At 48.9% G+C, this 14,335-nt stretch overlaps 1 long non-coding RNA gene across 1 annotated transcript in view; it reads left to right on the forward strand.

Annotated features, from left to right (window-relative positions):
• The first annotated feature begins 464 nt into the window (after positions 1–464).
• Positions 465–14,335, forward strand: part of LOC144761193 (uncharacterized) — a 71,183-nt gene continuing 57,312 nt past the window's right edge. The window contains exon 1 of the long non-coding RNA XR_013595619.1: positions 465–553. This is a non-coding gene — a long non-coding RNA (uncharacterized LOC144761193). The remainder of the gene's footprint in view (positions 554–14,335) is intronic.

The following is a 14,335-nucleotide window of genomic DNA, read 5'->3' on the forward strand; positions in this document are numbered from 1 at the left end:
AATTACAATTTAAAAAAATGCTTTCCTCTGTGTACTCCTTTGATAAAGCATTTCTTTGAAAGACAAAGTCCTTCTTTTCAATACCGCGGTTGTTTTTATGCAGTGATTTCGGTCCCTTCCCAGCCCTTGGCAAAGAAAGGCATTTCAGTGTTGAAAGGTCAGCACCTCTGCCTGTTCTTCACAGTGTTCTCTTCCGTCTTGAACATCACGTTCGCCCAGTAGAAGGCGAACGCAGTGTTCTTCGGGTTCCAAGAAATGACACAACATGCAAAGCGCGAGCTTGGCTAAAATACGTGTGCCTCTTGTAACTTTCCAACACATAATTAACTTAGATGACATATGCAAGTGATGTTTAGCTCTATGTAAACACATGCTGGTGAAACAATGATTTGCAAAACAGAGGAATTAAACCCTATAAATCTGTCTAGTTAGAGACAGCGAACCATCGTGTTTCCATTAAAGAAGCACATCTAGTCGCTGATGTAGCTCGTTCACCCGGCACTCCTGCGGTTGGCCCTGGGGCACCTGACTGAGCGGCGCCCTCCGTGCCCAGGTACCAGTGCCTACAAACAGGATGGGATTGGGATACAAATTAGGCAAGGGCACCGAACGAAACAGTGGCACACACTTCTGCATCATGACGTTTCCACAGATGTTTGTTAGATATTATCTGGGGAGCTATTTTCTTCTCTCTTAGGGGCATATCATCAAAGACGGCGATTAATGACGCAAAGCGCGCTTAGCGCTTCTTATTTATTGCCATCTATCTATGGAATTTATCCCCCTGGTAGCACGTTATTAACAACGTGGTTCTCCAGGGCGATAAAAATTCCAGCGATGTTCCCTGCAAAACAGCGATAACCTTGCTGATACGACCCTGTGATCGTATCAGCATAATCCACCCCCTAATTTAGGGATAGGTAAGTCCGCATTTTAGCATACAGCGGTTATCTCCAAAAACGAATGTTTGCTTAAATGCTAGGGCAGCCTTGTAAATATTGCGATGTGCACATCAGCGATATTTGCAAGGTTGTACTGCCCAGTCACACCCACTTTGCATCTCATTAGAGTTGCAAAGGGAGGCGTTGGGTAAAAGGGTGCTTTTCGTCGGGAGCGGCATTGCTGAGCCCCTCACTCGGAAGCTAGCAGGCGCGGCAGAGAAGGAGCGGGCATAAGTAGAAAGCGCAAGGCTGGTGGATAAAGCACCACGAACACCGGAGGTATTTTTGGGGCAGGCTGAGGGTGTTACTAGCTCGTCGGAGCGTGGGCAATTCATACAGGCTGCCATTAAACCGTGAATAAATGAAGCAATATGCATGGCTTGTGAATTGTGCTATATTAAGAGTCACCCAGGCATATTGGGCATTAGTCTGGCACTTTAATCGTCATTGTGTCATAGTGAGGCACCAAGACACACTGTAGCACCCTGACTATTGGTTTTAATCTGATAATTTACCTACTCCGTGGCATTTTGAGCCACAAGACATGCTGAACCTAATTGGCGAGCTGAGCATTACTGAGACATTTTAACCACTACTCCCCCCCCTGTATGTGAGCAGACTCGGGACTTTGCATCAACACGTGAGCTGTTTACTGAGGTGTTGAGCCCACATTTAAGGCTGTAAGAGGGAGTTTTCAAGAAACAACTGTTTAGAGATACAAGTGGAAGTGTGGTGAACTTGAGTGACATTGTTGTGCAAAACAGGGTCGGCCTTGGTTAGTACTTGGATGGGAGACCATAGCGGAACGCCTCCCAGTTGCATGTTGTCCTTTTTAGTGAATTTTATTAAGTGCAATATGTATTGACAAGAGGTCTACAACTGCAAGGGTCACTGTCTCCTCGACCCAGGATTGTTTCTAACTTTTCTCTCATCATAGGTATACATTCAGAGGGTGCTGCGGACGGAGCTGCCGGAGAGTGTACAGTGGACGTTTCGATCTGAGGACAAGGGCAGGCCTGCATTTCACTGCTTCTGGCGGGCCGCGGGGCTAGAGTGCGCTCGCCCAAGCACCCAGGCTAGCTGGTGTGTTGCGGTCACAGTTGCGTGGTGCATACAGCCAGCCTGTGAGCCTCCAACTTTGGTGCAGGTACAAGGCACATAGTGCCCATAAGTGACGTTTTGTGCAGTGTAGGTTTGTGATTCACTGTGAAGGAATGTCTAGTAGCCGGGGTGCAAGGAGTTCCCGCATGGAGCACATGTTTCAGACCATAATGCGCAGAATGTCAGCGATGGACAGGACATTAGGGAAAGTGGGGAAGACCGTGGCGGAAATGGGCGAGAGGCTTGAGGCTCAGGCAGGGCCATCATGGGAGGCCCAAATAGGTAGTAATGCCCCCTAAGCCCAGGGGGGAACTAGACGCTTTACCTAAGCGTGGGAGAGCCAAGAGGAGTTAGGGCCGGCCTGACAAGTCGCGGGTGGTAGGGGGGTCCTCTGGGGCAGTCCCTTACGTAGTACCGGCATCACCTGAGGCTTCAACCCCAACTCTGCCAACCCCGATAAGTGTACCCAAAACCCAAGAGCAACCAGTGGTCCCACCAGTAATTCCTGGGGTACAGCCGGTGCCCTCCATGGCGTTATCCTCCCCGGTCAGTGAACCCCCTGGGGTTTGTCAGGTACCCCCTGAATTGGCAGCGCAAATAGCGGCGGTACTCCCCTGGTTGGGGATTAGGGCGATGTTACCTTCCTCGGCTGATCCCTCGGCGGAGGCGCCAAGAATGGTGGCGAAGATCATGTTGTCTAGGGGTGATGGTGGAGTGCCAAGCACACCAAATTCTCCCCAAACATTTTCGGCCAGTGATGCAGGGAAAGACAATACCTTAGAACCTACGCGAGTCGCTGAGAGTGGTAAGGAGGTTGCTTTGCCGGTATTGGGCGAAGGTGCAATACCCTCCAGGGGGGAGAACCTGGCTCAACATGTTGCGCAAGGAGTGAAATAATTGATTTGGGCAGACAAATATGTGAATATATTTTCATTGTTGATTGATAATAGGGAGTTGGAGTATGCCAAGTCACAAAAAGATTTAATGTTTCCTAGTGAATGGTGGTCTCAGTTGTCTGACTTCAGGGTGGAGGAGACACTGATCAATTGGATTCAAGCCTTTTCTGTATTTATGGCAGTCACCGCTGAACGCTCACCCAATTGCAGGAAGAGATGGCTTGTTACCAAAGTAGAATTACAATGTTCAGTGAGAAGCATGGGGAGGACGGATGGAAAGAATATGACATTTCTTTCAGGAAAGCTAGAGAATTTTACCGATCGTTAGCCTGGGACAAGGTAGATTCCATTTCCTGGCATGGGCAGTTTTCAGGTGGTCAGTCCGCAGGGGTTGGCACAAGCTGGAACAAAGGATATTCGCCCAAGCCCCAGCAGCCCTTTCGGCCAGCGCAAGGGGGGGATGTGTCCAGTAAGGCCAGAGGCAATGGAGGTGGAAAAGGCGTGTGTTGGGACTTTAACAGGCGCACATGCACCAGGGCAGCGGGCACTTGCAAATTCAGACATGCATGCTACATATGCGGCCACTCGTCCCACCCAGAAACAGCATGCCGTTCAAAGGGTAGTACCTCAGACAATAGGGGGGAGAGGAAACAGGAATAGGGGGGATACCTGCAAGTCGCTCACTCACCCATCGATTTCCTGTCTATGATTCCTTGGCTGAACAGGTACCTAGATCATGCCTCCGCAAGGATGCTGCAAGAAGGTTTCACACATGGTTTTCAGATTCCAGTGGGGGGGGTTATGCTGGGACGCCAGAGTGTAGGAATCAGTTGTCCGTTAGACACAACCATGGGGTGGTGGTTTCCAAAGTTGTGAAAGAGCTACGCCTGGGTAGGGTACCGGGTCCTTTTGATGACATCCCAGTACCTAACTTTGTTTGCTCACTCCTCGGGGTGGTCCCAAAGAAAGAAAAGGGCAAATTCAGACTCATACACAACCTCTCAGCACCTAGGGGCACATTAAGTAGCATAGAAAGAGGACTATTTCCACAAGGTAAAGCGGCAGCCATCTTGGTATGGTGCACAACAATAGTCTGGAAAAATGTAGTTTGGAATAAAAACTCCAATAACTGCAGTGTCAAGAGACATGAGATACTGCTAATGTAGCAGTGTAAATTAAAGTAAATTCACCACATACAGAGCATAGAAGGAACCCCTATCAATCTGGCAGCCATCCTACAAGGGCTAACCTTCACCCAACGGACACCCTAATCAGCTCCCTTCCTTCTTCTAAATTGGATCCCTTGTCCCTCCCCACACAAACATCATGTCGAGCCCTGACCTATCCGTATCTGGTGACAACTCCCATACCATAGTCTACCCCCAAAGCTCTCCAAAACTGCACTAAATCATTCAAACATGCTACCCTAAAAAGACACCCATAGACCCTGATAACCGACCTGCGCTACAGCGTGGTTATAGGCACCGTCATTAATGACCTTATCTTCTTTTCCAGAAGAACCGCCTCCTGGCGTAATACCCTTGCGCACCTTCTCTATATTCGCTTAACCAGGAACATTCGATATGGCACCAAGCTCACAATGCCACCCTCCCCAACCTTGCGAGCGGACCTCACCATCACCCTCTACAAAAACAGCACTGTTTTAATTTAAGGCTCAACCAAAAACCTCAATAAATTCTCAGACCTCTTCCCCCTCCTCATAAACCACGTGATTAATTCAGATAGCGTAACTAACACCCGCACCAATGACTATCCGTCCGGCCAGCCTAACATGCCTAGCCATCCACAGGCCAACCCTCCAAGGGCCTCTCAGTATCTGCTCACCCTATCCCCCCCAACATGTCCCCTGTCCCCGACTACAGAATCTCCCCTACATCTGTGATCCCCTTCCACCTAGTGCCCCCATTGATGTGGAGACTGATACGCTCCCATTATCCCCTGTCTCTGCGAGAGCTAACCCTCCCATTACCGTTCACCCCGTCCACAATAATTCGTCCCCCGGCACCCATAACAGTACCACCCCGAGACCTCCTAGCTCGTCCCCGCCATCCATCCGTCAACATCGTGAGCTAGATACTCCTCCCCCAAAGACCCCGGAGCCCGCTCTAGCCAATCCCTCCCCCTCCCCCTCCCACCTTTACATGCCCCTGGGACAGCTCCTAAAACTTTAAACCCCTGCCCTCTAGCTCCCCCTGTTTATAAGGACCTTGAAACTCTGCACTCCAGAGCGGCTAAACTCACCCAGAGCATTCATAGCTCCATTCTGGACCTCTTGAACCTCCTCCACCTCGCTGAGATCTCACTTGCTAACCTCAAACCACCACTTACTTCCCCCTCACTGAACACTGAGCCCCCCAAGCTCCTACTCCCGCTACCTCTGAGACATCTTCGTCCACGTAAACTGCCCTGCCTCCTCTCTGAGGAGGAATCCTGTGCTCTCGCACTCTCCTATAACGCCCCTACCGTCTCCTCCAATCCCCTAGACCTCACAGAAAGCGAAATTCTAGCCATTCTCCAAGACCACAACTCTGTCCCAACCATCCCCCGCCTGCTACAAATGAGTCCTGAACATCCCATCAGTACAGTTACCATCAACCCCAACAGGCGAGCCACTCTCCATAACAGAAGTGTGGTAAAAAGCAACCTCGTGCCTGTATCTATATCCGCCCAGACTCCTGACACTCCTCTAGACACCCCCCTATCTGGTATATGAATCAACTGCCGGTCAGCAGTCAAACATGCCGCTGATATTGCTGAACTCGTCCTGGACAAAAACCTAGACCTAGCCTTACTAACTGGATCTTGGCTAATCGAATACTCTTCCCCCTGTCTGGACCTATTAATCCCGCCTAATTACTACATTGCCAGACTGGACAGACACTCCAACAAGAAAGGAGGAGGCATTGCCAATATCTACCGATCCTCCCTGCTTGTCACAGAACTAACAACAATCTCCACTGACTCCTGCGAATACCTCGCACTCTCCATCAGCAGCAACTCATTAAGCCTTTGTAACCTGCACATTTTCTACCACCCCCAGGCTCCAACGACTCTTTCACTGATCACCTCTTGGAAATCATGACAACAAAGATTTCATCCAATTCCACAGAGATTTTCCTTGGTGATTTCAACCTGCACTGGAATGACACTAAAGATCCCCACGTCAACGCCATCAAAGACCTCTTAAGTGACCTAGCCCTGACTCAAGCCTGGTCATTGCCAACCCACTCAAAAGGGGCCATCCTCGACTGGATCATCTCTAAGGACTTCACTGTCAGGCTCATCTCCATAGACCCTTGTGGCCGGTCTGACCATCACTCCATCTCTTTCATTTTACCGGGGGCCCGCAAGACAAAGTAGCCTCAACCGGTGAGTCCCAAATGCTGGACCAGAGATACTAAGAATCTCGACCTGATGAGACTAGAGTCCCGTTGAAAATCCGACCTCCCCCCCCTTTGCACATAACCATGGTCAGTGACCTCAATGAGCATTACTCGTCATCCATCTCAAACATTCTGGACGACCTTACCCCCCTTAAACTAAAAAGAACTCAAGTCAAAGACAGAAACCCGTGGTTCACTGGCTCCCTCAATATGGAGAGGAGATCCCTACGGTAATCTGAAAGAATCTGGAGACAACACCCCTCTGCAACACATCTAAAACTCATCCGCCAGGCGAGAAATGCCTACAATAAGCACATCCGCAATTGCAAAAAAGAATATTTCAGATCAGAAATGGGGAACGCCAAGAATATACCCGAAAAGCTCTTCGAACTGGTCAAACTCCAAACTGGAAAAAACAATGAAAGAATCCCCCAAATCGCTTATTTCATCAGATGAATTCTCCTCTTTCTTTGCTGACTAGGAATTGAACTCAGTTCCACCACCTACTCCCAACCGCTTCCTGTCCTGCCCCATTCTTCTGCACCAACCGTCCTAGCCCCACAAGAACAAAGCCCACTGGACTGACTTCGAATTCTATTCCGAAGATACTATCTCAAAAATTCTCTCTACATTAAAGCCCAATAACCACTTCAACGACCCGCTACCCTCCAACTGCCTCGCTGCTGTCTCCCAATCCATCGTCCCTTGCTGGACTACAATTATAAACGCCTCTCTTCAACAAGGCCTTGTCCCGGACCCCTTGAAAGCCGGCCACGTCCTTCCCATTTTGAAAAAGCCCACACTGAACCCAGCCTCCACTGACAATTTTAGACCTATCTCCAATATCCCGCTTTTAGCCAAAGTTTTGGAGAAGTGCGTACAACAACAACTAAGCCAGCACATTAACAACTTCCACCTACTTGACGACTTTCAATCTGGCTTCAGACCAGGGCACAGCACTGAAACTGCTATGCTCCACATCGTAGATGATGCCCTCCAAGCCCTAGACCACCTGCCTTCTAATCCTGCTTGACCTATCCTCTGCCTTCGATACGGTCAACCATGAAAAACTACTTGAATGCCTCAAATTCAGGATGGGTTTGGATGGCGTGGTACTGGAATGGTTCAGGTCCTTCCTCCACAACCGTTCTCAGAGATTTCTCATTAACGGCAGCCTATCAGTTCCCACCCCGGTCATGGTTGGAGTACCCCAAGGCTCAACCCTGTACTCCACCCTTTTCAATCTTTACCTAGAGCCACTCACCGAAGTTCTCTGTACTGCCAACATCTCCTATCATATGTATGCGGACGATACCTAAATTTACATCAATATCTCTTCGCTCAAGGTGATCCTCCACCTGAACGAGACCCTGGAAATTACCGTTCAATGGCTAGCCAACAACCAACTCAAACTTAATGCAAAGAAACAGGAATTTCTCCTAATCTCCCCTTCAAAAACCAACCCGGAGATTCATAATTGGATCAAGACCATCACAGCCCTGAACTGCCCACCAACCATTGTGGACTAAATCCCTGGGCATAATCCTCGACTGCAACCTAAACATGCGAGACCATATTGACTCAATGGCTAAAGCAGCCAGATTCCACTTGAGCTACCTCTGGAAGCTGAAACCTTTCATCGATACTCCTGACCTAAAAATTGCAGTTCAAGCACTAGTCATCTCCAGACTGGAATATGGCTGTTCCACCCTCACTGGACTGCCCAAGATATCCCTAGCGCCTTTAAAAGCCTTCCTCAACGCGGCCGCCAGGCTACTTACAGGCACCAGGAAGTTCGACCACATCTCGCCACACATGAAAGCACTGAACTGGCTCCCTCTAGAGGCCAGAATTCAGCTGAAACTTGCATGCATTATACACAAGCCCTATACACAAACTCCCCGGCCTATCTGGCACAGAAACTAGTGCTATCTGGAGGAAGCAGGAACTCCCGGTCCGCTAGAAACCTCCTAATCCAACCTGCCTCCTTTTAGAAAAATAGAACCTACAACAGAGCGTTCACCGGAGCAGCACCAATAATTTGAACTCTCTCCCACCTTCCATCAGAATAATCCCTTCTCTAGCATGTTTCAAAAACGAGGCCAAAACCTTTCTCATGGGTAAATTCCTCGTCTAAGGCATTTGCACAATCACTGCCTTGCCTGACTAATCCAAGACTAACACTTTTCCCAGATCACCAACTCCTTACACTGAGAACTTATAGGTCCTGCGCAATTACAAACTTTCTTCGTGATTGTAACCTTACATGTTGATCTTGTATTATCCTTCTCTTACCTGGCTGCCAAGACTTGGATCTCCCTCCCCATCCACCTTCAGCTGACCCAGGACCATCTCGCCTTCAGGAAACAACTCAAGACCTGGCTGTTCGAGCAGTAGCATACCCCTCCCCCCAAGCGCCTTGAGACCCTCCCGGGTGAGTAGTGCGCTATACAAATGGCATGATTGATTGATTGATTGATTGTATATTTCTGCACTAAACTTTTCTTATTTGTAGCACTGTATACCATGTAAAGCGCTCTGATACCCTCACAGGTCAAGTTCGCGCTCTTTAACAAATATTAAATAAATAAAATAAAAAATCATTTAATGATGCAATCGACGAAGGCATTTGCAGCGTAAAGTATGCGTCTTTTGACAAGGAAGTAGAGATGTTGAGAGTTCTCGGTCCCGGGGCATTGACAGCAAAATCAGATATTGAATCAGTTTTCCGACTGCTGCCAGTACACCCTTTGGACCAACACCTGCTGGGTTTTTCCTTTGAAGGCAAATACTATATGGATATGTTTATGCCCATGGGTTGCTCCGTGTCATGTGCATACTTTGAGACATTCAGTTTGTTCCTGGTTTGGGTTATGAGACAGACAACAGGGTACCAGCATATGATGCATTACCTGGACGACTTCCTTTTGCTGGGGGCAGTGGGCTCTCAGGAGTGTGCGTGGGCATTGCAGGAATTTTGCGTGCTCATTCGGGATTTTGGGTTCCCGCTGGCACCAGGAAAAACGGTGGGGCCGTCGACATGTTTGGAATTCTTAGGCATTGAATTGGACCCTGTTGAGGGTTGTTTCAGGTTACCCAAAGAAAAGATTGTGAAATTCAGAGCAGCCCTACAGCAATGTTTGGTTAAAGAGAAGGTCACATTGCAACAGCTGCAACAGACCGTTGGTCAGCTGAATTTTGCATTAAGAGTGATACCTATGGCACGCCCATTTTACCGCTCAATCGTGCAGGCCTTGAAGGGCCTGCAGGACAAGCATCATCACATGAGACTGTCAGCCGAAGTGCGCCAGGACATGTGGATATGGATGGCATTTCTGGAGGACTTCAATGGCAGGGTGGAGTGGTGGGGCCCCCCCACTGCGTCGGCGGAGTTAGGTCTATGGACCGATGCTGCTGGCAGTGTGGGATTTGGCGCCATACTTGGCAACAAGTGGGTGGCACAAAGGTGGCCGGAGTGGTGGGAAGAATGCGGTTTGACAGCAAACATTGGTTTCCTAGATCTCTTCCCAATATGGGTTGCACTAACGGTCTGGCCTGAACAATTGTCCAATCAATCTGTGGTCTTCTGGTCAGACAAGATGACTGTAGTGGAATGCATCAATCAACAGGCAGCGCGATGTAAGTTTATACTCCGCCTCATTAAGGAGATTGTGCTAAGATGCTTAAAGATGAATGTGCAATTTAGGGCCAGACGTGTCCCAGGGCTTTAAGATGCATGTATTAAGGGAACACTTACTTGCTGCAGAAGCTTCACCTGCACACTTCCCAACAACACTTTGGCAAATTGGTGCCCACAACTACAGAACCTCGTGGCAGCCAGCTTAGCACCTAGGACAAGGACAGCCTACGAAGGGGCGTTCATGTCTTATTGTAATTTTTTGGGACAAGAATGGGAAGTTAAGTGGGGGCAGGAGGTGAAATTTACCTCATACTTGGACGCACTGCACGGAGAGGGGCACTCAGCGGCGACAGCTTGCAGACACAAAGCGGCTGTCTCTTTCTTTGCACAGATAAAAGGTGTCAGGGACCCCACAAACAGTTTTTTAGTGCGGAAGGCATTGAAGGGGTGGCGACGCCTACAGGCAAGCACCGCTGATTACAGACGCCAATAGGTTTGGAACGGTTGGCACTAGTATTGGATGCCTTGTCTGACACATGTAGCTCCCCAGGGGAAGTATTCTTATTTAAAGCTGCGTTTACTTTTGCCTTTTATGGGGCATTGCGGGTAAGTGAACTGGTGGCCAACAACAAACTGGACAGGTTGGGTGGGTATCAGCTGGATGACATCATGATAAAGGGTGAGTCGATCTGGATAACTATATGGAAATCAAAATCTGATTAGGAGGCCATGGGGGATAGCCTGGTACTACACCGGGCACCGACCAACCCGTGCTGCCAAGTGTCACACGTGGAGGCATTCACCAGGCAACGGGTGGCCGGGATAATGGGGGCATTGTTAATACATGCGGATGGTACCCCATTGACCAGGTTCCAGTTCCAAAGAGTGTTAGTAATGGCAATCGCCAAGGCGGGTTTGAACACCAAGGAATGTGGGACACATTCTTTCCGAATAGGTGCGACCACTGAAGCAACAGCGAGAGGGTTGCATGCCAGCAGTGTAAAGAGGATTGGGAGATGGTCTTCTAACGCCTATAAGCATTATGTGCGGCAGCACATGTTGTAAAGTACTAGCAAAGCAGCCTGACACCTGCCTTGTTGTCTGTTTTCTTTCAGTTTCTCGATCCTGTGATGCAGGGCGGAAACTGGTACCGGGTCATCAAATACGATCACCAGCAACACGGCAAAAGCAAGAAGACAGGAAGAGGACACATGTTGTATGGGTCGTTGGTCATTCTTATGTGAAATGTGCAAAGCCATTTTTCCTTTCAGGTGATTGTAGACGAAGGGCGGAGAGCGGGGGTTTCTAGGTTTCCTTTCATGGTAGAGTGGGGCTTTGCCTTAATCAACTTAGGGGCTTCTTTCCCGACTTACTCAACAGACACACCCCGCCGCGCTCAATTGTTATCTTACATCTCGGGGGAAACTATTTGGTGACGCTGGGCAGAATGGTCCTGTTAGAAGAGATTATCTCGGCAGCAGGTTGGCTGGCGAAGTTGCTCCCGGTTTGCACCATAGTGTGGTCTCAGTTAATACCTAGACTCCAGTGGAGGGGGGGTGAATCAGTTAGGGCGTTGAATCACTCAGTAAAGAGGGTCAACAACAAGATAGAGAAGCTGTTCTGAACACCTCAATTGCAGAGTATTCCACATCGGTGCATCTGGGGGGATCATTTCTACTTGCAGGATTGGGTCAACCTGACTGAGACAGGCAATGACTTACTAACAAGGAACATATTGGCATGGTTAGAAAGTTTCGTGAGGTAGGTATGACCTTTCAGTGTAGGAGGTTTGGGGGGGCCAGATAGTTGGTCAACTATGCTGGCCTGTGGCGGTAAGGTCATGATCGGTGAGCAGCAATTTGAGGTCCTTAGGGGGCAGCACCATTCTCGAATGGGGTCGCCCAGGGGGAGGGGCCAATGGTCTCTCCTAGAACTTCAGGGGCAGGATATCCGCTTGGTCGGAAGGGTGCGGGAGATGGAGCAACGCTTTCCTTGGGCTGGTAGCCACCCCGCACATACACTATGACGTCTAAAGTGGCGTGAGTGAAAGGGCCCTCCTTTTTGGTTTAATGGAGTTCACGGAGCGTACGGGGTAACCAGGAGAGGGACGTACTCTCCCGGTAACCGGGCCCTGTTGCGCATGCGCACTCATACCTGAGGTCGTAGCTAGTAATAAGGATCTGACACCGGTAAATGACCTTGCCGTAGGCCTAAAATTGTTAGGTTGCAAAATTCATACGTAGTATGTTAGATTCGGTTAGGAACACGCTGTATTAGACATTTGTTAAGGTTAGCCCTTCATACCTGTCTACGTTGCTGTAAATCTAATGTCAGAATTTTGCATATTAATGATTGTGTAAATAATGTTCATTTTAACAAATTTCTAATTTGTTTTCATATTTTAATAAATATGGCCAGGGGGTCTTGAGACCCCCCGCCTTCCAAAGAAACTTCTTGCATGGCTAAGTTACTTTTTAGGATTGATATGGTGGTTTGCATGACAGGGAGGGGGTGGTCGGTAGTGCCAGAACATATGCATGTTAGCATCCACTTGTAAATAAGGCGAAAAGATTATCTCCACTTTTTTGGATAATGCGCTTGTTAATATGCCCCTTAGTTTCTTTTTCTCTTCCCCTTGTTTGTTGTACTTCTCCACTCTGCGCGTCTCACTTTTCCTTTTGGTTCCAAGCTGCGTCCCTCGCTCATTCCATTTTGTTACTCCCCGGCATGTCTATTCTCCCTCCCGTTTGTCATTTTGTCCCAGAATGAATGTTTTTTTCAGTAATGTTGCCAAAAAACAATTGTTTTGAATTGTCAATTTTTTTTTATTTTTGCTTTAGTTGGTCGTCAGCCTTATGCTTTTATTTTCTCTGATTGATGAAGGGGAGACCCTCACAGTTTTGAAGATGACAAGTTGGCAGCAGACAGATGAATCTCATCTAACTGCTTCTGGAGACAAAAGTAGAGACTTTTAAATAGTTACCACTTTGAATCTGACTCCTTGCACAACCCCCTTTCACTCTACCCCCATGTAACATTAGTGCTAGCTGTGCTGCTCAAAAACTGCATTGCTACTCCCCGAGGCCTCATTATCGATGGGAGGATACCCACCACATGCTGGGCTTATATCGGCCCACAAGCTGGATATCCCCCAGGCCCTTTGGTCAATGGCTGATTGCCCGCCCTGCCAATCAGCCCCTGCCTAAAAATAACAGTGCTATAGATCTGGAAGGTGGCTCTGGCAGTGAACAGTGCCCACTGACTGAGGCATCCACACTCATAAGAGATGGTGGAAGCAGCAGTGCCAACCTCCCCCTGATTGATGAGCCAAAGAGAGCTCACTCCTGCACACTCACTCCAAACCGAGAAGAGAAAAGGCAGGTCCCCACTTACTCTGGCAGCAGAAGGGTGCTCACATTTCTAGACATGGTGCTTCCAGGGGAGGCGACTCCACGTGGGCGGAGGAGCTTCGCCCCACTGCTTTCTCGCAGTGCGAGAAGCAGAAACATAAAATGGTATTTTAAATACCATTTTATGTTTCTGCTTCGTACTATAAGAAAGCAGAAGGATATGCCTGCTTGATGACGGGTGGGTGATCGGTCCTGCACGAGTCCACGGGAGGAGTGGCTTGCCCACTCTGAGTGCGCTGACTGTTTGATCGGCCCCAGGGTCAAACATACCAGTCATACACACTCTGCCTTTTACCTATGTAGGCTGCACAGAGAAAATGGGCTCCACATATAAGCCTTTAGGCCCGGCATGCTAGAAAATCCAGCGCTGGCATTGCAGCATTGTGATTTGCTTAGGGGAGGGGAGGGAGGCTGTCTGAGAGAGGAGACCCGACCGGAGGAGATGGTAAGTTTAATCATAAAAATAATAATAATAATGACCTCCCTGTGTGAATCCACGCCCCCCCATCCATGAGTCATGCCGGCCGCGACTAGGTGCTTCTCTGTAAAGTGTCTGGTGCTGGGGCTCCCCACGGCAGTCACTGCATCCGGCATCAGTCAGCAGTGGAAGCAGCACTATGCTCCCAGCTCTGAATGACGGTCACAACGCGAGCCAGGGGTAGGGCACGCTGTGCATCCAGCCTACTCATTGTCAGCTTTAACATAATTTAAAACCACATGTCCAGAGGTGATTCACTTCCAACACGTGCCAAGTCCACGAGAGGGATGTCCCACTGGGGCTCTACATTGCTGCCTGTTACCCCTTCTGCATAACCTGGCTAACCACCTATCTATAGAAAGTAGGCATCCTTTAACTTTCAGTGGCTGTTAGTACCTGGTGTGAATCACCATTTTGGTCCGAGTCCCGTCGACCTCACGTAATCAGAGAAAAGTTTATAATGAA

This window comes from Lissotriton helveticus, chromosome 6, assembly GCF_964261635.1.
Source record: "Lissotriton helveticus chromosome 6, aLisHel1.1, whole genome shotgun sequence".
In the NCBI taxonomy this organism is placed as follows: domain Eukaryota; kingdom Metazoa; phylum Chordata; class Amphibia; order Caudata; family Salamandridae; genus Lissotriton; species Lissotriton helveticus.